General features: G+C 38.7%; 1 protein-coding gene across 1 annotated transcript in view; it reads left to right on the top strand.

Moving 5' to 3' along the window:
* The window catches only part of GREB1 (growth regulating estrogen receptor binding 1), a 3,935,532-nt gene that overhangs the window by 3,141,283 nt on the left and 769,954 nt on the right, over positions 1-24,295 (top strand). The gene's annotated exons all lie outside the window — the stretch shown is intronic.

Raw genomic sequence — 24,295 nt, 5'->3', positions numbered from 1 at the left:
AGTGTAGGTGCTGCTTACCTTGTTTTGATAGTTTTGGTTGTAATATTATATATATGTGTGTGTATATATATATATATATATATATATATATATATATATATGTGTGTGTGTGTGTGTATACACACACACACACACATACATATATATATATATATATATATATATGTATATATACACGCACACACACACACACACACACACAAGTCACGTGTGCATCTCTCTGTATATATGACTTAGCATATCTCATAAGTATTTCGTGCAGTAAGTGCTCAGTGTGAGTTAATGGTATGCCATGCACATGTAACTGTGTCCTCAAACATTAGCACCACTGCAGAGGACTTGAAAATGATAAGCAATCTGAAACCCAGGTTTAAAGAGCATATTGAGCAACTATGTAGCAGATCAGACAGTGCAACATATACTGTTCATATGAATTATAGAAGTTGTACTTCACTGTTTTCCTTGCATTACTATCCCTTTCTGATGAAAATGTGCTGATGTACACTTTAATTTTGATAATTTTTTAATCATTTGCAGTGTAACCAAATTTTAAGCAATTGCTCACTATTGAGAAAATCAGAAAAAAACAGAGCTGATATATGTGTTCACAAACATTTATTCACAGATTACCAACATTTTACAAGGTCATATCTCCTTTCTGATAATATTGCAAAATTTCAGTTTGATCTTCACTGTATGACAATCGGTTTCCTTGAAAAGCATGAAAATACAGCCTTATAACATTATTCAACTGCTATTATTCTTACAGGGATTTACAGTGGCATCCATTAAACTGGGTGTTACTGTGTGGTTAGACAGCCCTGTGGCCCAGTGGTTAAAATCTCTGGGTAAGGGATCTTGTCTTAAATCCCATTCATATGACATGGTAAACTGTGACTCTTAAGAAAGTCATATAGTACCACCTTTACCTACAAAAAAAATGTCAGCTCAGCTTACATTTTCAGTTAATTCAATAAAAAACACTACATCAGTAATATAATAGAGTGCCTGAATATCAGAGCATTTCGAGTGTTGTCATCAATTCCTTGATAGGACTATTAATCACTCTTTTCAGGCTGCAGCTGGCTAATACAGCTGTAGAATGTATAAGAACTGTCCATATTTTCAGATACCTTTTTAGTGCTGACTGCAAAAGCAGCAAAACTCTGCTTTTGATATAAAAAGTCATAACATTCACCTGTTCAGTTATTTAAAATTTCAAACACACTGCACACAACATATGTTCTGTGCAATATTTCATTGTTTCCAAAAGTTTGAACATAGTCAAAAGCATGCTTTGCTGAACAGAAAGCCATAATGTACAATGGTAATTAACAATACTTAAATAATGTTAATACAGGCTGAAGTTAACACTAAAACATTATTAAAAGTAGCTAAACTTTAACCTTGAAAATTATGCTGTCAGTAATGACATCAAATCACAGACTGCCTAGCCATCTTTAGCTTACTAAATCACAAGTACATCATCAAAATGAGCTACTCATTTCTGAGAAAGGTTGCCACATCTTTGTAGTCTAACCTTGTTGTTGTCACAGCCCAGAAGTTCAGTGTACTTTGGAACTAGTGTGCAGCAAGAAAAAAAATAATAATCCTGTTGCTCAGAATTCCTTTTACCAAACTTACAAAATGCTGCAAGAAAAACCCAGCCCCCTGTAATAGAGGCCCATGGGATATATACAAATGACCCCTTAAGGACATCAAGTATTTCAGTTACATGTCTTCCGAATATTCGTGATGTTTTACTTTTTTGCTTTTTTGAGTCTTCGTGGTTACATTCAGGCCAGTATAGCCAAACCCCATTAGCTGAGGACATGCATGTTTCAACTTTTTTATTGACCTCTTCAGCACAACCTAAGTGGATAGTTTCAGCATATAGTCAGGTATAAAGGAAGATTTTCAAAACTGTTATCAATTAGCCATGTCCTAAACCTAAATCCATGGTCTATATTACCCAACATGACCAGGAATAATTTGATAAAATTGAAAGACTGTTTCAAGACCTAGTGAATTGCAGGGAGATTCTGCTTTTTTTCCTTTCTTCTGTATGTATTTTGCCCTTGTCCTGCCAGTCGCACATATGAACACCCATTGCCAGAGTGACTTACCCCCACTCTGAACAGGGGTCCATAAGCAACCTTTTCTGTCTCCAGTGGCCATGACCAAAAGTGTTGTATCCCACCAGCTGAATGGGTTTGACTTATCAACAGGACTGGAAACTGAAGGCATCCTTATCCATCTAACCCTGTAAATTTCTGGATATAGGATATGGAGGCATTTCTCCTCGACCCTACCCTAACTACACCTCCTGGGTGTGACATAGGTCTTGCATCACTTAGAGGAATCTAACCCCCTCCGCTGATGTGTGCATACTCCCACACATACATGCTGTAGAAAGCTACTAAGACCTGCTGAGATTCCAGGCCTACAGTACTGCCCCGACGTCACACAGGCCTCGGCTGGCACTGGATCCCTGACATAATGGGAAAACAAAAGTGACACTCCCTCCAATTTTCTGCCTTTACCTGGCTCTTCTGGATTTTGAGCTACTAGTCAAACGGTCATCTGGGCCACAGTCAAAGCTTTATCCTTAAATGCCACAGAGACAGGTAAATTCTGCTGTGTTTTGATAAAGGTGGCATGTGCAGCTTCTCCTGGGCTAAGGACAATTTATGATCAAAGCTTTCAGGGTCTTTATGACTCAGATCCCAAAGCAGCCTGGCACTTCTAAAGGGAAGTTAAACCTTTCATACTACAAAGAATGAATATGTTGAGAAAGCTATGTACTGTACGTCCTCTGTGCAAAATGTCACTATGAAATCTATCCATTAACAACCTGTAAGATAATATATTGCTAAATCTTTTACAACTGAAAAAAACAGGATATGCCTTCAAGTAGCCCATGAACAACAAACATGCATGGCCAAATGACATACTAGTGTAAATGGTTAGGCTTGAAGAAAGGAGCTATCACTGAAACTCCACAAACTCACATAAATTGAATCTGAAGTCTGAAATATGAAAGTCATTACAGAAGATCTGAGGAATGCTGAAAGAGTTTTCAAGAAGTTGAGTAAGTCAGTGTGTCAAAATTAATGAGACATTGCCTCACTTTCCACTGCAGAGAAAATCCTTGTTTGTGGTCTTGTTAACTTTTTCCTTTCCAATGCTGAAAAAAAAAAAATCAGAATCACAATAAGAATTCAGACCATCTTACAGAGTAAAACACATTGCCTGTTGTCAGGAAGATAAAATAAGAATGGTTAATACAAAATCAGGAATGGCACATCAGTCTTCAACTATACAGTTTATTTTATTTATTTAATTATTTATTTTACAGTTTGTTTACCGGGATAGTCCATTGGGCCGAGAAGCGCCTGTTTTCAATGGCATCCCGGGGAGAAATGCTCCATAAGGCATTACACAATTTAGACAAATCATTAAAAATGTGTAATACAGTATACAGTTTACAGGTGAAAAACAACATTTCACTAAATATTTACAAAACATGTCAGAAAGTATTTTCAAAATGCCATAGTTTATACAGTGGAGAATGTAAAAGTAGAAGTGAAAGGAGCCTTGCATAGATGTGAAATGAGAGTTATAGCAGGGGTACAGAGGAGGGGATGGTAAGAGATTAAGTGTAAAGAAAGAAGAGAGAGAATGGTAAGAAGAAGTGGTATATGAGGAGTAAAAGGTGGTGGGAAGAAAGAAGGGTAAGGGTACCGTTAGGCTGGTCAGACGAAGCAGGAGAGAGCAGGATGAGGAGTAAGAATCAAGGTAGAACATTGAGGGTAGTTATGTAGAGAGGGAGCAGGAACATTCCCAGAGGGATATGAGATGGGAATGAAGCAGGGTCTTAAAGGTGAAGTGGTTATGGATGGTGCGAATGAAAGGTGGTAGGGCATTTCAGAGCTGTGCTAGAGAAAAGGATAGCAGTTGTTTACCTGGAAGATGAGCAGGCTTGTGTAATTCAATCAGATTCTGGTTGTTGGATCTCAGAAGTCTATAGGGTATATGCATTTTGAATGAAGAGGCTAGAGAGGGGCAGATAGATGGGCAGAAGATAAGTTTGTGGGCATGAGTGAGTTGGACATAAGTAAAATAGTTGCGTTTGTGGAGGGCATTGCAGTGGTGGGTGGAGGATTTGTAACCAGTGGCAAACTTGGAAATTTTATTGTAACAGGAAGAGAGTTTAGCCTTTAGAGAAGATTGAAGGTTAGTAAGAAGTGGGGCACCATACAGGAGGGAAGGAATGAGGTATGTAGTAGAGAGAACAAACTTAGTAGAGGGAGTGAGGAAGCGTTTGTGGCTGTAAAGCATGCTGAGTTTCTGGTGAGTTTTCTTAATATTCATTTGTAGGTGGATATCAAACTTAAAGTGTTCATCGATGAGGACACCTAAGAGTTTGGTATAGGATACTATCTCGAGAGAGGTATTGTTTTGGCTAGCAATAGTAAAAGAGTTCTTGTCAATAATGGTGTTTTTGGAGGGAGAAAATATTATAAGTTTAGTTTTTGATGCATTGAGTGCCAAGTGATTGTTTAACATCCGGCAGTGGAAGAGAGAGCCTCTTGGGTTAATTTTAAGAGAGAGGAGATGGAGGTGGCAGAACAGATGAGTGTAGAGTCATCTGCATATTGGATAAGGTTAGCTTTTGGGATAGACAGATGGAAGTCATTTATGAAAATGTTGAACAGTAAGGGGCCTAATATGGAACCATGGGGTACACCTGTGGGGGTGGTAAGAAAGGAGGAGGTGGCTTTTTTCTTTTGACAGCTTGTTGTCTGTCAAAGAGGTAACTAGTTGATAGAAGAGATGGATAGATTAAGATTAGAGAGTTTAGATAGAAGAAGGTTATGAGAGACAGTATTGAAGGCCTTGGATAAGTCCAGAAGGAGGGTGGAGACTAGACAGCCAGAAACACAGGCATTATTGATGGTTTCAAGGAAGGAGAGGAGAGCGGTGATAGTACTGTGGCCAGGTCTGAAACCATGTTGTGTGGGGGTGAGAAGATGGTTGTGTGTGGGGGTGAGAAGATGGTTGTCTGTGAGGTAGGGTAAAGGTTATAGGTGGATACATTTTTCTAGTATTTTTGAGATAGGGGATAATATGGCAGTAGGTCAAAAATTGGGAATATTGTTATTGTTGCCACCCTTTTGAAGTGGTATGATGAAGGCTTTTTTCCAGAGTTGGGGAATATAGCTTTCTTGGAGTGATTGGTTTATTAGAATGCAGATTGGGAAAGCAATGGCTTTGGCAGCTACTTTTGGAAAGTAGGAAGGAAGGTCATCAGGGGCATTAGGGCAAGATTTCAAATTCATAAGGAGTCTTTTTATGATAGATGTAGAGATAGGTTTGATATTGAAGGGGGGATGAGAGCTGGTCATGTAAGTGGAGGAAGGAATAAGAGAGGATGAAGATGAAGCATTGTTAGTGAAGGATGTTGTTAGTTTGGCTATGGTGTCTATAAAGAAGGAATTAAATTGGGTGGCTAAGGCCAAGTCAGAGGCATTTGGGATCAGGGCAGGGATTGTCTTTTTTACCAGGTTGAGGAGGTTGGTGATACCATTCCAGAATTTTTGGGGTTTGTCTTGTGGTTATTTTGGAGTGTGGCAAAATAGGTTTTGCGATCGGATGTGATAAGTTTTTTGACTTTGTTACGAAGTGCTTTAAATTCTTTTAGGGAGGAGGGAGTTTTGTGTTTCTGGTAATGTTTCCAGGCTTTGTCTTGTAGACGCATCAAGGATATGGTTTCTTTGGTTAACCATGGGGCAGTATTACTTTTTATTCTTTTGGTTTTGGAGGTGCCAAAAGTATTTAATAGGTTTAGAAATGTTGTATTGAAGTAGGTAACAGCATTGTCTAAGGAGATGGTTTTTAGATGGGTCCAGTTTGTGTGTTTTAGAGAGTTAGAGAATTTTTTCAGGGCTGAAGTTCTTAAGGGAGCGTATAGATATGTAAGTATGGGATAGTTGTAAGGAGGCAGGGAGGAGATAAGTGAAACATGAGAGGTGATCACTGAGAGAGTCGGGTAGGGTACCACTGTTAGAGATATACTGAGGGTGAGAAACTAGAATCCCATCAAGGGTGCTATCAGAGGAGTAATCCTTGGAGGGTCTAGTACTAGAGTTAATTAGTTGTGAGAAGTTGTAAAGGTTGAGGTTTAGAGAGCTTGTGGGAGACTGAATGGAGGGGTCCAGTTAATATTAACATCACCAAGGATTATGGTTTCATTGTAAATGTCAGAGGAGAACCAGGAGAGGATATCCTCAAGAATAGGAGTGTTGTCTCCAGGAGGTATGTAGAGAGGGGCTATGCATATATGTTTGTGTTTGTTTATCTGAAGTAGGGCCGGGGTTAGTTCAGCATTGGTGAATTGGGGAATGGTTTTAGTATAGGGGGTGTGTCTGAAAGGGAGAAGGAGAAGAATTAGGAATGAGTTTAGTATAGGGGTAACAAATGGAGGAGAAGTAGAGAAGTGCTACCCCACTGCCTTTCTTAAGGGTCCTGTCTTTTCTAATAATATTACAGTTGTGAGGGATAATTTCGGAGTCTTTGATGTGGAGTTTTAGCCAGGTTTCTGAGATAGACAGGATGTCTGGTTGATTAAAAGCCAGGCATGGAAGTTAAGGATTTTTTTACATAAACTTTGAGCATTTATTGTAGTGAAAGTAAGGGGTTTTCTGGTTGAGGGGGAGGTGTGTAGGGGTGTCTTGAAATTGTGAGGAGAAGAGGTGCTGGGGTTGGGGTGGATGTCACCAGACAGAAGGCTGGTAATGAGGTGACAGGTGTGGGAGAAGAGGTATTTGGAATGCTTTGAGTCTAGTTTGAGAGTCAGGTAGTGAGTTACAGTAGGTTTGCTTGGGATTGGAGAAGAGTAGTTGTGAATGGATATAAGTTTGTAGGGAAAAAGGAGAAAGTTGTTGAAGAAGTAAAGGTAGGGGGATATAATGGTTGTGGAGTGCTTATCATTGATGGGGAATGGGTGGGTTATACGAAAAAGAGAAGAGTGGTTAGTATTGGAGGACATGTGAGAAGGGTAAGATAGGATAGAGAGAGGAGAAGTAATATTGGGCTTATAAAGGAGACCAGCTTTATAGTCATTGTTTATCAGAGTTTGAAGCTGTGAATGGATATACAGAAGGGTGGAAAGTTGAAAGGGATGGTTACAATATTGGTAATTGCTATGGTGAGTGGGTTTGGTGAGAGAAGAAGGAAGGGGAGGGGTGTGTTTGTATGATGTAAGCAAGGGGTATATGCTTGGTTTTGTAGATGTGGGAGTGGTGTAGTGGCTATAAGTTTAGAGATAGTGAGGGTGAGTGGATTTTGGGGGCAGGTTAGGGGAGCGGAGTGAGCCCGCAGGGCGAACGGAGCAGGTAGAGCCGAGGTGAGGAAGGGACTTACCAGAAACAATCAGTGAAGTGGAGGGAAGATATGGAGCTCGAGAGCAAACTTGGAGGTAAGGGGAGTCAGGGATAAAAGCCTGGTCAAGAGCTGTATAGTAGTTTTTCAATAGTATTCAAATCTTATCAGTTTTTCTGTGATCTCATTTTCTCATTTTTTTTTTGTTACAAATGAAAGGAAACACACTTCTTTATCTAAAATGTTTAAATAAACAAGTAAGAGCTTTGTCTATATCTTTAGTTAATCTTCTTCCTGTACCATACTGTCATAGCCGGCCTTAAGCATAGGCCAACTAGGCGTCCGCCTACCGCACCACTTTGGCAGGGCTGCTTTTCCAGGATCTCTTTGTTTATTTTTTGTAGCAAACAAATGGTTTCTTTAAAATATGTTGAATGAATACAGGAAAAAAATGATGAGTAAGACAAACTATAAGGAAAGGAAGAAAAAAGTAATCTGGATGGTGTAGGTAGACTAAGATGGGGGTTCTGGGTGGTGTGGGGGAGGGACGGCATGGAGTCCTTTCCCTAGGGCACCAGTTAACCAAAGGCCAGTCCTGCATACTATTCATAACAAATTTTGTCTTCACTATTACCCACATAATCCAGGAGCAATCCTTCTACATACCTACATAGTTTTTGTAATCAAAGAAACGTTCTTCGTAATTGTTTATATGTCACTGCCCCTTTAATGAGTATATGACTTCAACATTTTTTTCTTCTGCTGCGTTTGCTAATCTTTTCCATTCTTAGTTCATTTGCCTTTCTCAGTTCATCATTCAGTGCCATCCAACCTGCTTCCTTGTAAAATTGCCTTAATATGTTCCACACCACATTTTCTTATCAAATATCCTCAATCAAATTGTAACTTCTATTTATCTATTTTTTAATTCCTCTGAAAGCCCTTACCTTTTCCGTCTGTTTCCAAAACTCCATTTGTCCTGCAGTTCCCTTCATGTGCATTTAATTAACTTCTCAAACTGATACTCTACCAGCTTTGTAATTTTGCCCAAAAACCTCCACCACAGGGAAACACAAAACACAGCAGGCTGGATGATCTCCAACATTCCTTTCGTCTTCTGTAAATAATAAATACCTCTCTTTGAAAGATTGAGTCTTGGATCCAGGATAACAGTAAAATAAAGACTTCCTTTCATATCACTGTTGCAGTATTCATAGCGTATGATCTCTGCCAAGGATAGCCCAACATCTGGGCTGTATGCCAAAAGCCTTTACATCCTCCACATCAGACGTGTGCTTCTTCCTTAGGCATAGGGCAGAAAGGTGCCATGTGAATGCTCCATACTCAGAACTTCTTTGCTACCAGTCCAAATGCCACAGTTGAACTTTAGACTGAATGCATTTTCGCTGAGCTGTTTTTTACCTAGACATTTACACATAAGCGCCCTGTTAGGGGTCCTTCTTTTTCTTCCTTTACTTGTATACTTTGGCTTTATGACACCCAGGAACTGAAAATGTCAATGTGAGAAACAGATTCCCCATAAAGACTGTCACAAGCAATGTTTATTCTGCCTAGGTGCCTCACATTGTTTTACCCAGTGTATCATTTGTCAGGCCTTTGTTCTCAGAACACTTCACAGCCATCTGTCCTCCCTGTCTGTTTATGTTGAGAACCAATGTCTCAAAGTATTGACCCAGGGTAACATAGTAGAATCCGATCACCCCGAGGTACAGATATCTGGTAAAAAGAAGACCAAGAAGTCTCTGTCTCGTTCATTCTGCTGTCCAGCCTCCACTGGACGTCACTCTCTCTTGAGGTAAGTGAAGACCCCAAGGACCATCCTGTGTAGACACTGGTTTCCTCTGCTGTGACCCTATCGGAGGCCATTATGGAACCAGTTTTTTGCATGTCCTCTGAAGCAATGTAAATGTCCATAGCAGACTTTGAGGCAGGAGTCATGGCTGATTATTTACAAAGGGCCTAGGGGGACTCTCCAGATTCTGGTTGAGGGAAGAGGTGCCTGGTACCACTACTGAGTCTAGGGATGGCGCTGAGCCTCCTAGGTTGGTTAAAGTGAATGTCCCACTGAAGCAGAAGCAGAAAACTAAGCACATTCCTTCCATTGCTAAGGATTCTCTGAGGAGTGGCAGGATTTTACTCAGCCTTGTTCAATACCCTGACAACCTTAAGACCACCTCAGGTGGTATCTGTTCCTGCTTCTCATCAGTCCTCTGCTCCAGATAGAAGGTCTAGGGAGACTGGTCCTTCAATTGAGGAGGTGGATTCAGGGAATGATTCATTGACCTACTCCTAAGAAATTACCTCTTCTTTAGACTATGGGTCTGAACAAGAGGAGCCCTTGAGTCCAGACTCTCCCTTTGAGGAGTTATCCTTTGAGGACACAGTACTTTGCATGACAGGGTATTTTAAGTGAGACTGCTCACAAATTTCAAAAGCGGTATTAAAAGCTTTTGCAGATGGAATCTCCTAAACATTCTGCTGTTGCCCTATGTTTAATTCCTGGATACATTTGCAGCTGCTTCCTTGGCTTCTGATTCCCAGCATCCAGCTCCTAAGAAGCCTGATCATTTTTATAAAGTTTCTGAGGCCTTTAAGTATCTCTGTGTCTTCCTTCAGACCCTCCTGTGGTCTGTCTTTTCTGTTGACAAGCCATACAAACTTTTGCCCTGTTCCAGACTCCTTCCTTCTGATAAACACAGTAGGGCTATTGAGAGGTTGGAAAAAATGTACACTTCTGCCACTCTGGACTTCATTATCAAACCCATATGGCCAGGTATGTTTTGGCCCTTTTGTCACAGCTTGGGGAGTGGTGTCTGACCTTCCTGACTCTGAAGGAAAGACTGCTGCCTTCTTATTAAGTTCCATTTCTCAAGTTGCCCATTACTCCACCAAATGTAGTTATGATGCAGCTGATGCATCCTATAGAGCTGCTGCTTCTAGCTCATTTATGAAGAGGTACTCTGCTTCACCTCCATGCTTTACCTGATGATGTTAAGACCAAGCTCTTACATGCTGCTTTGGACAATCAGAATCTCCTTGATACAGTTGCTGCTGACTAGTTTAAGACTCTAAAAGAGAAAGGTAAAGTGATGCAGGATCTTAAACAAATCTTTGTTGCTCCTATAACCACTTTTCAGAGAAATGTTCCTTCTAAGTTTGCTTTTGTCTGTAGGCAACCACATCAGTCTTCTAAAGGGAAGATAGTTCCTAAAATGCATTATATTACACTTACCTTAATTTATAGGTTCATAAGTTGTAGAAAAAGTGTAGATGCCTAAAGGCCATAATAATGCACTGACTCCATTCATTATGAATTGAAAACTTTGTAGTCTATCCAAGAGTCTAAGTCTTTTTTGAAAGTAGTCAAATTATTTAAAGTATATACATTGCGTGGTAACCTGTTCTTGGAAGCTCTTGGGTAATATATCTACTCTTCCAGGAAGTCTTATTCATGTATATGTGAAAATGTAAAATGTTGATGTTTATGAGTTATAGAAGTGGTGTGTATATATTTAAATCAAATAGTACTTTAAAAGTATTATTGTTGAAGGCTCTGTATGTCAGAATTGCTTTACTATGAAAATATTTGTAATGGAGTGTAAATTATATCAGCCTTGCAAATCAGTCTTGAAAGTTTAATGCTTTACCAGAGGGAATACTTTCCCATTTATTCAACTGGTTCATAGTATACAAACAAAAGGTGTTACTGTATTCCAGCAGAGGTCTTATAGAAGTAACATAAAGCTACACCATGTTTTGTTCATCCGTTATGATGATACATCTAAGCATTCTGCCCACCTGCTTTAATGCCATAGTCGTAAAATTTTTAATGTGGTCTCAAGAACAACTTATTATATCAAGGTCTTTATAGTTTTTAACTTTTACAACTGTAGGCCAGTGTCAGTCTCCCAAATTTCATAACTTTGCACTTGTCAGTACTGAAAATAAGGCCCATTTCTTTAGCCCTTTCAGTGACATGTATCAAATATATATTTATTACAGTCATGCCATTGTTTGATACTACCATAAACTCTGCTTTGCAGTCATCTGTGTATTTTTTAGACCAGCAGGATTTGCAAGTTGGCATAGTAGAAAAAACTGTGTTAAATAGGGAGGGGCCTAGTATTGACCCTTGCAGAGCTCTAGGAGTTATAATTAAATAACTAGATTGAATTCCGTGTAATGTAATATTGTGTCCATCATACAAACTAATTATTTAACCATTTACACCAATAAGAATGAAAATGGTACTTCTTTAGGTCATTATTAATTAACAAGTGTGGGAAAGTCCAAAGGCTTTGATAAGGTCCAAAAAAATAACCCCTATAGAAAGTCCTAAATCTTTTGCCACACTAATTTGGTCATAGCATTCAACCAGGTTATTGAGTATTGCTCTATCCATCATGAAGTCATGTTGAGTTATATCAAAAGAGTGCACCATTTGCTGAGTCTTTTAATAAGGTGGTTAGACATCTTTCAGAACAGTTATCTGAAAGAGATGTTGGACTTATTGACCTTTAATTTTAAATGATTTGTTTAATTTGCTTTTTAAAAGTCAATGGGATAGACAGCTTTTTTCAACTTTCAAAGAAAAGGCTTTTGAATAAGAGAACATTAAATGTATGATATAAAATGGGAATGCTCTGAATAATGTATATTAATTTGGTAGAAATATTATGAGGATCCATAGCTGTTTCCTTTTCAACTTTCATTAATGATTTTTTATTGAAAGACTAAAAGTAATTATTGGACATGGTTCCAAAGTACATGCTTTAATATTAACAGTTGGAGAAGGTAGCTTTAATTTATGATCATTGATATTTGTAAAGTAGTTATTAAATGCTTTAATATTAACAGTTGGAGAAGGTAGCTTTAATTTATGATCATTGATATTTGTAAAGTAGTTATTAAATGCTTTTGCTGTGTCCTTGGGTTTTAAGCTCTACCCTTCTAAGATATGGAATCAGTTATCTGGTTATTATTAGAAATTGAATTAATATATTTATGAAATTATTTAATATTGTTCTTGTTATTGCCTGTTTTTGCCTTCAGTTTAATTTTTTCTAATCTGAGATTAAGTTTAGAATTATTTACAGATGTTAAGCTTTGTTTTCAATCTGCAAATTCTGAATTTCTTGTATTGTTGAAAAACTTTTCCCCCTTTTTACAGACTTGTCAGTTTTGTGTTACACCAGTAAGGTAGCCTGTATTTTTTATTAGAGGTGTCTGAAGTTGTTGTTTTGTCCAGGAAATCTAGTAGAACTTTTTCTAATCTTGTATATGCTCTTTCTTGGTTATTCTATACTATTTCTGACCAGTTAATACAATTCAGGCTGTTAACAAGATATCCATAATATAGTAGTCTGTAATAAAACATATTTGTTTGAAAATTATGTTAAAGAGTAGTCAGAAGGTAATTCAAAGTATATGGAACATTGGTCAGAATTACTCAAAGCGGGACCAATACTTGCATTATAGTGACAAGTAACTCAAGGATATCTGTCCCTAGTTGGTTCCTTGATTAATTGAGGCAGATAATTGGATAAAGTGAAATTAATAATTTTATACTCAAAATGGAATGTAGATGCATGGCCATCCCAGTTTATGTGTGGTTAATTCATATCTTCAAGCAAAGTAACTCTGTTGTTGTTTAGATAGTTTTCAAGTTTAAAAGGCTCTCATAATGTGAATATGGTACTAAAGTTTTTTGGGAGCTGTTAGCACTGGTTAGTTCTGAGTGCATTGATTTTTTTTTTTAGTCGGAATAAGACACCTTCACTATTCTTATTTGGTCTTGGACATTCTTGTCTTGCATAGCCTGTGTAAAAGTTGGTTGAGTCCCAGACTTCTACAGTAGCTACAATGCTTAAATTGTCTGCCCTTGTAATACTAACCTGTTCTAAATGTTTATTACCAAGGCTGTGGAAGTTGCAAAAAAAAAATTTGCAATGTGATTAGATCTGTAAATTTGAATGGATGTTGTTTCCTGCATATGGTCCTCAAGAAAGTCATCCCAGAAAGTAGTTAACATAATATTATATTATATGTTGAACAATGTTCTCTTCATCAAAAATTAAATAGGTGAGCTTTTGTAAAAAATAGTCATTCCACCTGTAAGATGGTATGATTTTACTGAAAGAAACTTTAGTTTTATTTGATTCTACCAGCTCAGTTATTTGTCACACATAGTTTTTCCTGTAGTTCAAGGGAGGTTCTTTTTGATCATTCATACTGATGTGAATTTAAAGTGCTTGTAATTATATTTCCCTTTAAATAGTTTGGTTAACAATGTTGGAATCCCCTAAAGTCTAAGACCTTAGAGTGAACTAATAGTAACCCTTTGTTTATCTGTGTCAGTCGGCTGTCTTCAGGTTTTGTTAAACATGGAATAAGTTCAAATCAGACTGTCCTCAACACTTTCTTTGTCTGAAACTGTTGAAGGAGTAACCTAAGATTTCTTTAAATGTCCAGTCATACTTTTATCTGTGTAAGGCATTGGTACAGAATTCTGGTTAAATGAAATGTCTGTAATCCTAAAATTATCTCCTAAAGAGCTCATTTCTTTCTTTTTGTTGGAAAACAGTTTGTGTTCATCTAGCTTGTCTGTGTCTGTGCTATTTCTCCATTGTCTCTTATCAGTGTTCCTCTAATAACTTTAACCTTAGGATATAATACTGGAGAAAGGTGTCTAAGAAAGTCTTCTTTTATTAATGTATTTTCATCCAGTTCACTATAGGTGCAGTTAATTCAAGGTCTAACCCATTTGCAGTTTCTATGGAGTTATTGATAGTAATAGGTTGGAGGTCAGTATCACCTTCGTTTGTAATGACGCATTATTCTGGCAACTTAAGTTTATAAGAGCAATATTTGAAATATGTCCATATTTTTGTCCTTTGACCCCATGTTACACATACATGGCTTTGTCCAGATTTCTTGCACTACGAAGTTCAGAGGTATGTTTCCCCTTAGCCTTGAAAAAGACTAGAGAGTAAGCACAAATAATATGAAAAAAAATAGTTCAAACAGCAATGAGGCAGCATGTCTCCTCAGAGAGAGAACACAGGTTGCTACACATGCTTTCTCTGTAGTTCCTGTAATCCTTTGACTGTGTATGTGCTAACACATCATTCAAAAACTGTACTTCTGCTATACTTAAAGACATTTCTGACTACAACTAGTTGTTTGATTGATTAATTCTACAACATTAATATTTTCTTGTTTCATCCTTTTACATTTTAAACACTACTAAGTCATTCTCTTCTCTATAATAATAATGCTTTATGCCAGTGACACCATTTTTGTTACTTTATCTAAAAGACTCTTGCTCTAATCCATCAGTGTACATCCTAATAGGGTTTTATGATATCACTTGCAAATGCAGCTAACTCAAGTCACTCTTCCTGCAGAGTGCATAACTGTATAAATACACTTTCATATATTCCTACATTTGTGTGTCTGCTCTTCTCCATATTATATACAGTTGCTTCAACTGTGGATGATTTTGCAGTTTAACCTATATAAACGAAATTGATGGTGAGCAGGCAGAAAAACAAACAAAAAAAAAAACGTAAAAAAAGAAGAAAAAGATAAACTGGCAGTACTGAGAATTATACTCCAGGCATACAGTGACTCAAAGAAGAATTTATTTTATGCTAAGAAAACATGGAGTCCAAGAAAATATGGATGCTTATATCACTGAATTAAGTCGCAGGGTACACCAGTATAAGTTTGGGAACTGTATAACTCCTTAATTACAGATAGAATAGTCTGTGTCATAGAATATGATAACATAATAGGATGAACATTAAGAGAATCTTAATACTGCGGTGGTGGTGCTGCGGTAGCGTTGTCGCCTCACAGTAAGACGTTGTCCGGTTCGACTCTCAGCAAGAACGTCTTCTGTGTAGAGACATGCATGAATGGGCGTACCTTCGTGGAAGGTTGTGCGTCAGGGCTGGCAACTCGGCACGTAAAAATCTACTGCCAATCATTAGCGGGCTGGAGTTCCGCTGTGGCGACCCCTAACTGGGAAAAGCCGAAAGACACAACAACATTAAGAGAATCATAGAGACATGGACCCTAGAGACAGAGGTGACATTGAAGTGCATGTCCTGATTGGGGGGGGGGGGGGTTAGGCTTTCAGCTCATTCCTGGTGGCGGCCTTCATTTGAGATTGTAGAGAAGTCTTGAAACACAGGAGTCTGATTAAGCCATATAAATCTCTTTGTTGCACTGCTTGGCAGTGAGGGCAAAAGCGCAGAGTCTGATTAAGGGAGGCTTGATGGTCAGCAGACACAGATGTAAAAAGTACCTAAGAAAAACAGAGGAGATGTAAGCATGCAAGCCTGAGATTGCGTGTGAAAATGAAGTGAACAATAAAGCCTAAGAACTGCAAAATTAATAACAAATAACACAGTATCTAAGGTGGCACCTAGTAATAAAATAAGCAAGTAAAAACACATCCAGTTTATACTATGGCTACAGGCATGATAATGCACAACATAAAGCTAAAAGTATAAGCTGTGGATTATATGTAAGCAGTATTTTGCCAGAACATGTTTATTTATACATCTGCTTATTTAAATTTGTTAACCAGGGTAGAGCACTGATCTCAAAAGAGCAGTGTTGTAACCAGGTCATCTGGCACCCAGCGTCACTGCCAGCCTGGCATCTCTCAACACTATGTTGACTGAAAAAAAATCTGTAGAACACCTTCATGTCAAGCTGAGGAGCAAAAAAATAAAAAGACTGTTCTCAGCGCACATGATTGTGCCATCTAACATGTGCCCAGTGTGGCTGCCTCATTCTCCTCACCCTGGTTATACTTCTGAATTCAGTTTCAGCCCAGAGAGAGAACTACAGAAAGAAACGAAAACATGTAATTATTACAGTTATGTTAAGGTAAGTATGATGAATACACAATACAGACAGAAGCAATTACAATTGTCAGCATGCAGTCTTAACTGCCATAAGGTCTCCTATCTCTCAAGATGATTTTTATAACTGCCGTCTCTAAAATTTAAGAGTAAATGTTCTAAAACTGCAACATTTTTTTAAAAAAATAACTACGTGGCTGCATGTGGTTAAACAAAGCATTGATGTTGTCTTTAGTTCTAATAGCATATAAGCGTTCTTTAATTCTCTTGGAAAACTTTCTTGTGGTCACCCCAGTATAAAATGTGTCACAAAATGAACAAACCACAGTGTAAACTGTACTCATGGAATTGCAGTCATAGTGCCCATTAATTCTAATAGCTCTCTCTAAATGCTACAAATGAATGCTTGGACCTTCCAAAATAAAACTGCAAGCACTACAAAAATCAGATTTGAACATGCCACTATTCTTGTTTGCTTACACCAAAGTTCCTTTAGTACTAAAGACAAGTTTCTGGGATTAAATTAAATAATAAAAATCATTTTTTTAAATAAACTGTGTGATGTATGAGGGTTAAGTTTACTGTTTCTTTAAATTATTTTGGATGTTGATTAATTAATTGATTAATTAATTGATTGGAACACATTTCTTATTGGTTTAGTTGTTTTATAAAAATGGAAGAAATGTCATTAGCTTTTATTCTGTTGAAGTCCTGTGTCAGATGAAAGCTCTTAATAAAACTACCAAAAATATTGGCTCGTTTCCTCCAGTTGCTTCACCTATGGGTGATTTTGCAGTTTGTTTTAGTTGTTTCATCCATTATGGACATTTTCAGCTTTTTCGTTTGTGTAGGTCTTGAGTCCATTTGCTTTTCACACAATAGGGGCCTCAGTCTCCTTTTGTGTGAGTCTTGAGTACATGTGTTTCTCGTGCAAACAAAGAGGCCTCAACCTCCTTAATATGGGTCTTGAGATCATTTGTTTCTTATTCAATAGGGCCTCAACCCCCTTTGTATAGGTCTTGAGTCCATTTGTTTCTCATGCACTAGGGGCCTGTCACTGTACTGGGTGAATGCCACTCAGAAAAAGACATTATCCACCCTTGCATAAAGGTGCCTTGTACCCTGCTGAGCAACTCTTCTGATCAGTGCATGAGGCTTAATTTTTCCTAGTTGCCTGACAATCTGGTTTAACCCCTTAGGGCCATCCCAGTGCTTTAGGACAAATGCCTTTAATTGTTTAAAACTGGTTCCAAGGCTTGATGACTGCTCAACAGCCCAGCACCCCAAGCTTCATCATACATGCTAGAGGTAAGGGGCCATAACACCTTTTCTGATAGATGACAGATACAGCTGCTTTACCACTGGAACTTACAGTGTTCCCCTTGGTGTACATTTGATTTCATGCATATGCCTTAGAGGCTATCATCTCTAGCTTAGTAGAGCAATGCACAAATCCCTAATTGATGCTACATACCATGTGTCTTCTCACTGCAGCGATCAGAGTGCCTCCCTGCCCAAGAATGAGTGAGCTGACAATAGCCACTCATTCCTTTCTTGTTGGTTCCTCTAGTGTCCAGGCTGCTGAATGAACCAAGTTTATAGGGTCACAGTCACTGTGCACCTCAGAGCTGGTTACTTTTTCTGTTTTAAAGAAAGTGTGTTAAATATCTTAATGGCTTCTTTGCATGTGAGATGAAGAAATTTGGTACACTGTACATGTTCTGCCTTGTACATAGTTCACTTGGATTTAGATAATGCTCAAAACACTGAATCTAGAAATTTCACTTCTCTGAAATATTCCCTTGTAATTTCAGAGCCAGTTATGATTGAAAGGTCATTATTTCAAACCAAAATTAAAGAAACTTTAAGAAATATTTCACAGTGTCAGTTTCTCAGCAGGTTGAATACTTGCCTTTGATGCGGGGAGATCATAAGACAGTGGGTTCTCTTCCCACTCCAGGTGCTTGAATTAAGTTTTCCAATATTAGCTCAGCAGTTTAGCATAATTCTAAACCTTTAGATGATATGTTAAACCAATGTCCCATCTGGTTGAATTGGTTGTAGCCCAGGTGGATATAAACAATTCCATAACACTTAGCTAGACAAAGTAGGTGGTTTTATTATAATGAAACCATCAATATAATCAGCTAAATCAAATTGTCGGCACACAGTTATTTCCAGTGCAGTTCAGCCCAATATCAAGAACAGAAAAAACTAACATAGTTTTCTTAGTTTAACAATAATTAAATATAATTAATTGCATAAATTTGCTCAGAAGACAGATACTTGATTAATATAAATGTTCTTAAAATGAAGGTTTAACTAAATGAGAGACCTATACTGCATGCGATATGATAAACATTTCTGTTTTCAAACCGAAAACTGTATTTATGTTGCTTTTAATAAAGGTATTTCGACAGTATGGAAGGTGGGAGATAGAGAGGTAAATAAATGATGAGTAAAAACAGAAACTAATACATTATGTACTTGGAACCTGTAAACAGCATTGTATAACATTAGTTCTTATAATGCATGCACTAAGTCTAGGAATGTATTCAAAATTGATGATATACGTATGTTAACTGAACATAGGCTGGATAGTAAGATTCACAAAATAATGCACTGGCAACTCTGATTGACGGAAATAGATTTAATGAAGGAGGTTGTTGGGTATAACTAAAATGTTAAACATCTATACTGGAAAATGTTTTAAAACTACTGAGATCAGTAAATACCTGCATGAAAAAAAAACATAATTTTATCTTGTTATCACTATATGCTGTCTGATAAAGTTCCTGATTTAATAAAATAGAAAACTACTATGGTATGTGACAGAAACCAACATACAGTTATTGTATGGGGTCTTAGGTTGTGCCTGTTGGGGAAGAGTTGTGTATAGCAAATGATTTAGCCATCAGCTGTGGTGTACAGTATCAATTAAATAGTAGAAACACAGCCATGGACTGTGTGCAGTGTCAGGGCTAGACAGTTGATGGTGTACAATTGGGTGTTTGCGATTTGGTCATGTTGACTAGTATCATCAAAAATGGGCATGGGTGTTTTCAGGTGTTGAGTAGAGTAAGGACTTGACATACTCTGACCTACATCAGGACCATGTTACCAGTGAGAGGGATTTATGTGTGCCTCTGTTGGCCATTGTGTACCCATTATAAAGCCTAGCATCCTTGAAAGCTTCTGGCTTACTAGCCAGATGATATCTGATTGCCCAGCTTGCGTTAACTGTGATAGCTCTGTTGAGTGAAAGCTGGACATAAAACTAATCAATCTACGAAGAAAAGGAACTATAGATTGATGCACTGAGTATAGGTTCACTGACAAGACTTAGTTTTGAAGTGGATGATATGATGGTAAGGAAGATAGTGGATATTGTATATATCAGGAAGGCATGGTGGAAGGGCAGTGTAGTAAGCAGCAATTGTAGGACCTACAAGATAAAGCAGGACACCATGAATTGGTGTTGATAATAAGGGACCTATCAGGACAGATATAATAAGATATGAGGATTTGCCTGGGTCCACATGGGTGGGACAGAAGGAATAAAGAAGAAGATGGACATTCTTGATTTCTATCTGGTAAATGGCTTTATGATAGCCAACACATGGTTCAGCAAGAGAGAAAGTCACAAGATCACATACAAGAGTGACCAGCATGCAACTCAGGTTGACTTCCTCCTACTAAAGAAAGGGCATTGGGGTAGAATCAGAAATTGCAAAGTCATCCACAACAAAACAGTTGGCCTATAGTATAGACCACTGATGGCCACAATCAACTGCAAGCAGTGGTCATCTAAGGTCAACATAAAGTAGGTTGAATACTTGGAAGTTGACTAGAGCGAAAGCACCAGAGTTCAAAGAAATAAATTAGGGCTGAAACACTGGTAAAGCTAGTGCAGGCTATATACAATTACCAAATGAGACAAGTACAAGTAATGTTTGGACTCACAGAGGGGTTCACAGTGGGAGTGAGGGTTCATCAAAGTTTATCTCAGAGGCTACTCTCATTCATACTTGTAGTAGGCTATGTTAGTTAACAAATTAGATGTAACATATCGACAAAGCTGCTGTATGCAGTAGCTGTAGCATTGCAAGCAGACTTGGAAGAGGGGCCGTCAGCAAATGATAGTGTTTCAGAATGTACAACCAAAGGCACAGGGGATGAAACTGAGAACAGACAAGAAAGTTGTTATCATTGCAAATGAGGGAAATCAGAAGAAGCTGAAAATTGAAATGGAAGGGAAAATAATGGAACAGGTCAATAACTTCAGATATCTAGTGGGGTGACTGAAAAGAAGGGAAGTCTGAATGTGGATGGCAAAACTAGACAGGCTACAGCCAACTGGCACAGAATGTCAGGACTAGTGTTTGAGAGAAGAATGCCAAAGTAAAACTGAAGTGTACAAAGCAGTGGTGCAACCAGTACCTCTGTATGTTACAGAAACCTGGACAGTAAAGGCAGAGCATCAGCCTCTAGCTGAGGATGCTAGAGGTGATGGAGATAAAGTACCTGAAACAGGTGTTAGGATGAAAACTGTGGGAAAGATGAAAGGATGGTGAAATCAGAGGAGATGCCAAAGTAGCCCCAATTGCAGAGAAGGTCAAAGAGAAAAGATTATGGTGGTTCGGGCACATATACAGGAATGCAGAAGAAGATTTGGGAATGACAAGAAAAAGGTACGAGGAAATAAGGATGCCCAGAAAATAGAAGGATGTATTGTGTGAGAGAAGATCTGTGACAGTCAGACATGACTCTAGAATGAGGTAGGAGAGTGGCATTGAATCAAGAAAGGTGACAACAGTTGATGTGGCACCCTGCCCCATATAGAAAATTGGAAAAAGGGTGTTGGTAATAATGATGATGATAAATCTCTGTACTGTACATCTTATGCCTTTGTAATTTCATGTTAGATTTGCTTATTTCCCACCCTTTGTTGTATGATACATTTTCACATCCCTCAAACCCAGATAACTGTAAAAAACAACTACCTTGTCTAGACAAGGTTGTTCTTCTTCATTCCTTCCCTCATAATACCCATGTGATCTGATGTTGTCTCTTTCATTCTTCCTCATGAATGGGTCATGGATGTGACTCGTGGATCAGACTCTGATGCATTTTTACAGACTAGGGTCCATGTCTGGAGCTCCTCCCTCTTCCCGTAATGCTCTGCTATTTGCCCACCCTTCTCAGATCTTGTTTGCAGCCAGTAGTGTCAGACGTGGTTATTTATTTTTATTTATTTATTTATTTAAATTTGTTGACCGGGAGTGTCTGACTGGACGTGGGTCCATTTTCAACGGAGGCCCGGGGAGAAAAGCTCCACAGTTAAAATAAACAGACAGTAGTTACATTGGATTACATAGCGATTAACAATTTAACATAGAAATTACTTACAACATATTTACAGATGAAGAACATAGTACATCAGTAGACAACTAGAATCTTTATCTGTGAAGGACATAACAGGCATTAGCAAATGTAATAATGAGAAGTTCCTGCTGTATAATAAGTACTAGGCTTATGAGCATCTGAGCTTGCTATCATCAAGGTAGTTAGTGGAGTGGAAAGAAAGGTAGTAGTTGGATGGGGTGGATGATATTAGAGTGGGAGTTGCAAGGGCATAGCCAGCATGTTTTTAGGTGTGCTTTTAATAAAGTTTTGAAGTTGGTGCATGATGGTACGGAGGTAATTGTGGGTGGGAGTGAGTTCCATAATTTGGCTATGGCGCAAGAGAATAGTGCTTCACCAGCAGTGTTATTGGCTTTAGTGATCTGCAAGTGATTTTTGTTGCTGGATCTTAGTGGCCTGGTGGTGCGATAGGGTTGGAGTAGATTCTGGAGGGATGGGACATTTAGTGGATGGTTTACTAGTTTGTGGGCGAGTGAGAGTTGATACCACTGAAGGAGGTGAGGGAGTTCAAGCCAGCCCAGTTCAGCAAGTGAGAGACAGTGGTGACTACGGTAGGATGCCCCTGTGGCGAATTTGGCAATTTTGTTGTAGCAGGTCTCTAACTTGTTTAGATCACATTGCCTTAGGTTGGTATATACTGGAGAGGCATAAAGTAGGGTGGAGATAAGGTGGGAATTTGCTATTGAAATCTTTGCTGCTTTGGTGAGAAATTGCTTATTTCTGTATAATGCTCCTAGTTTTTTGTGGACTTTTTTTATGGTCATGGATATGTGAATGTCAAATTTTTAGTTTATTGTCTATTTCCACTCCTAGCAATTTGGTGTGTTCAGTTGGGTATATAGTGGTGTTGTCTTTTGCTGGGATGTTAAAGTGAGAGTTGTTTTGAGTATGTTTGGTGGTTTGGAAGATGAGTAGTTTAGTTTTGTTTGGGTTGAGTATTAATTGGGCATCGGATAACCATGTTTCAACAGAGGAAAAGGCTTCCTGTGTGACTTTTTGCAGTTTGGGTAGGGACTGGGCTGAGCAGATGATGGTCGAGTCATCTGCGTATTGGATGAGTGTGCCATGTTTGGTGGCAGAGGCTTGATTATTGGTGTAAACAGAGAAAAGTAGGGGTCCAAGGATGGATCCTTGGGGAACCCCTATGGAGAAAGGTAGTTGGGGAGATATGTCATTCTGCCATACAACCGATTGTTGGCGGTCAGACAGGTAACTCTGAAACCAGTTGGTGACTGATTGTGAGAAGGATAGGTTATTGAGGACAGAGATAAGTTGTTTGTGTGGGACCATGTCAAATGCTTTAGATAGGTCTAGGAAGGTAGCAGAGGAGAGATAGCCATTGTTTTTATGCTGAAGGATAGTGTTAGTAAAGGAGAGTAAGGCAGTGGTGGTGTATGCATCTCTCTAGTATTTTGGAGAGTGGAGAGAGAATAGCTATGGGACGGTAATTGGTTAGTTCTGCAGAGGGTCCACCTTTGTGGAGGGGGATTATATGTGAGACTTTCCACAATGTGGGAACATAACTTTCTGACAGAGATCGGTTAATCAAGATGGATACTGGGTAGGCCAGAGCATCAGCTGCGATTTGTAGGTATTCACTTGGGAGGTTGTCTGCTGCTAATTTGGTGGGTTTAAGTTTAGTTAAGAGTTTTTTATGTTGGAGGTAGGTACAGGAGAAAAAGAGAAGGCAGTGGGGAGATTACTAGTTGAAGGTGTGGGTTGGAGGGGAGGGGGGTTGTGTTGTTTAGCTAGTGATAGTATGGTTTGGGTGAAGTGTGTGTTGAAAGAGGTAGCAATATTTTCTGAGGAGTGAGGGATGTTAGGAGGAGGGGTACTGACTTTACCTGGGTGGAGGATGGAGTTTATGGAGGACCAGAATTGTTTGGGGCTGTATTGTGAGGAGTCTAGGGCAGACTGGTAGTATTGGAATTTGTCCCGTTTTATTAGCTTTTTGACTCTATTGCGTAGTTCTAGGAATTTCTGTCTAGCTGCGGGGGTTTTGGTTTTGCACCAGTGCTCCCAGGCTTTATCCCTGTTTTTCATTTCTGACTTAGTGGTTTTCTGTAGCCATGGGGAGGGTTGTGCTTTGGTTCTGGAAAATCTTATGGGGCATGGTAATTAAGGATGTTCAGGAAGGTAGTATTAAAAAATTCAACTGCGTCATCTAGACTGAGTTACTTTAGAGCCTGCCAGTTACATTCTTTGAGGAATGAGATGAATGTGAGTGGGTTAAAGTTTATTTTTTTACGTATTTGACGATAGATGACAGGTTTAGCTTGGTTCAGGTATTTTTTGAGTAGGAATGTTGGGGAGTGATCACTGAGGCTATCTGATAAGCAGCCTGTTATATATGACTGGGGGTTCTTACTGACTAGTATCCAATCCAGGGTAGTGTGCTTGCTGGAGTTTTTATTTATCCTTGTTGGTGACTGGACTAGTTGGGTGAAGCCATGAAGGTGTACATGATGGGTTGGATTGTTGCCAGAACAGGATTGCCAGTCAATATTGAAATCACCTGAGATGATAGTTTCTTGGGGGAGATGGTGGGTAGACCAGCTGAGGAGGTTTTCTAGTCAAGGTTGTTCCTTTAG

The sequence above is a fragment of the Protopterus annectens genome, chromosome 1.part1 (genome assembly GCF_019279795.1).
Source record: "Protopterus annectens isolate FY-2018-M chromosome 1.part1, PAN1.0, whole genome shotgun sequence".
Taxonomy (NCBI): domain Eukaryota; kingdom Metazoa; phylum Chordata; order Ceratodontiformes; family Protopteridae; genus Protopterus; species Protopterus annectens.
This window is presented reverse-complemented; position numbering and strand designations above follow the sequence as displayed.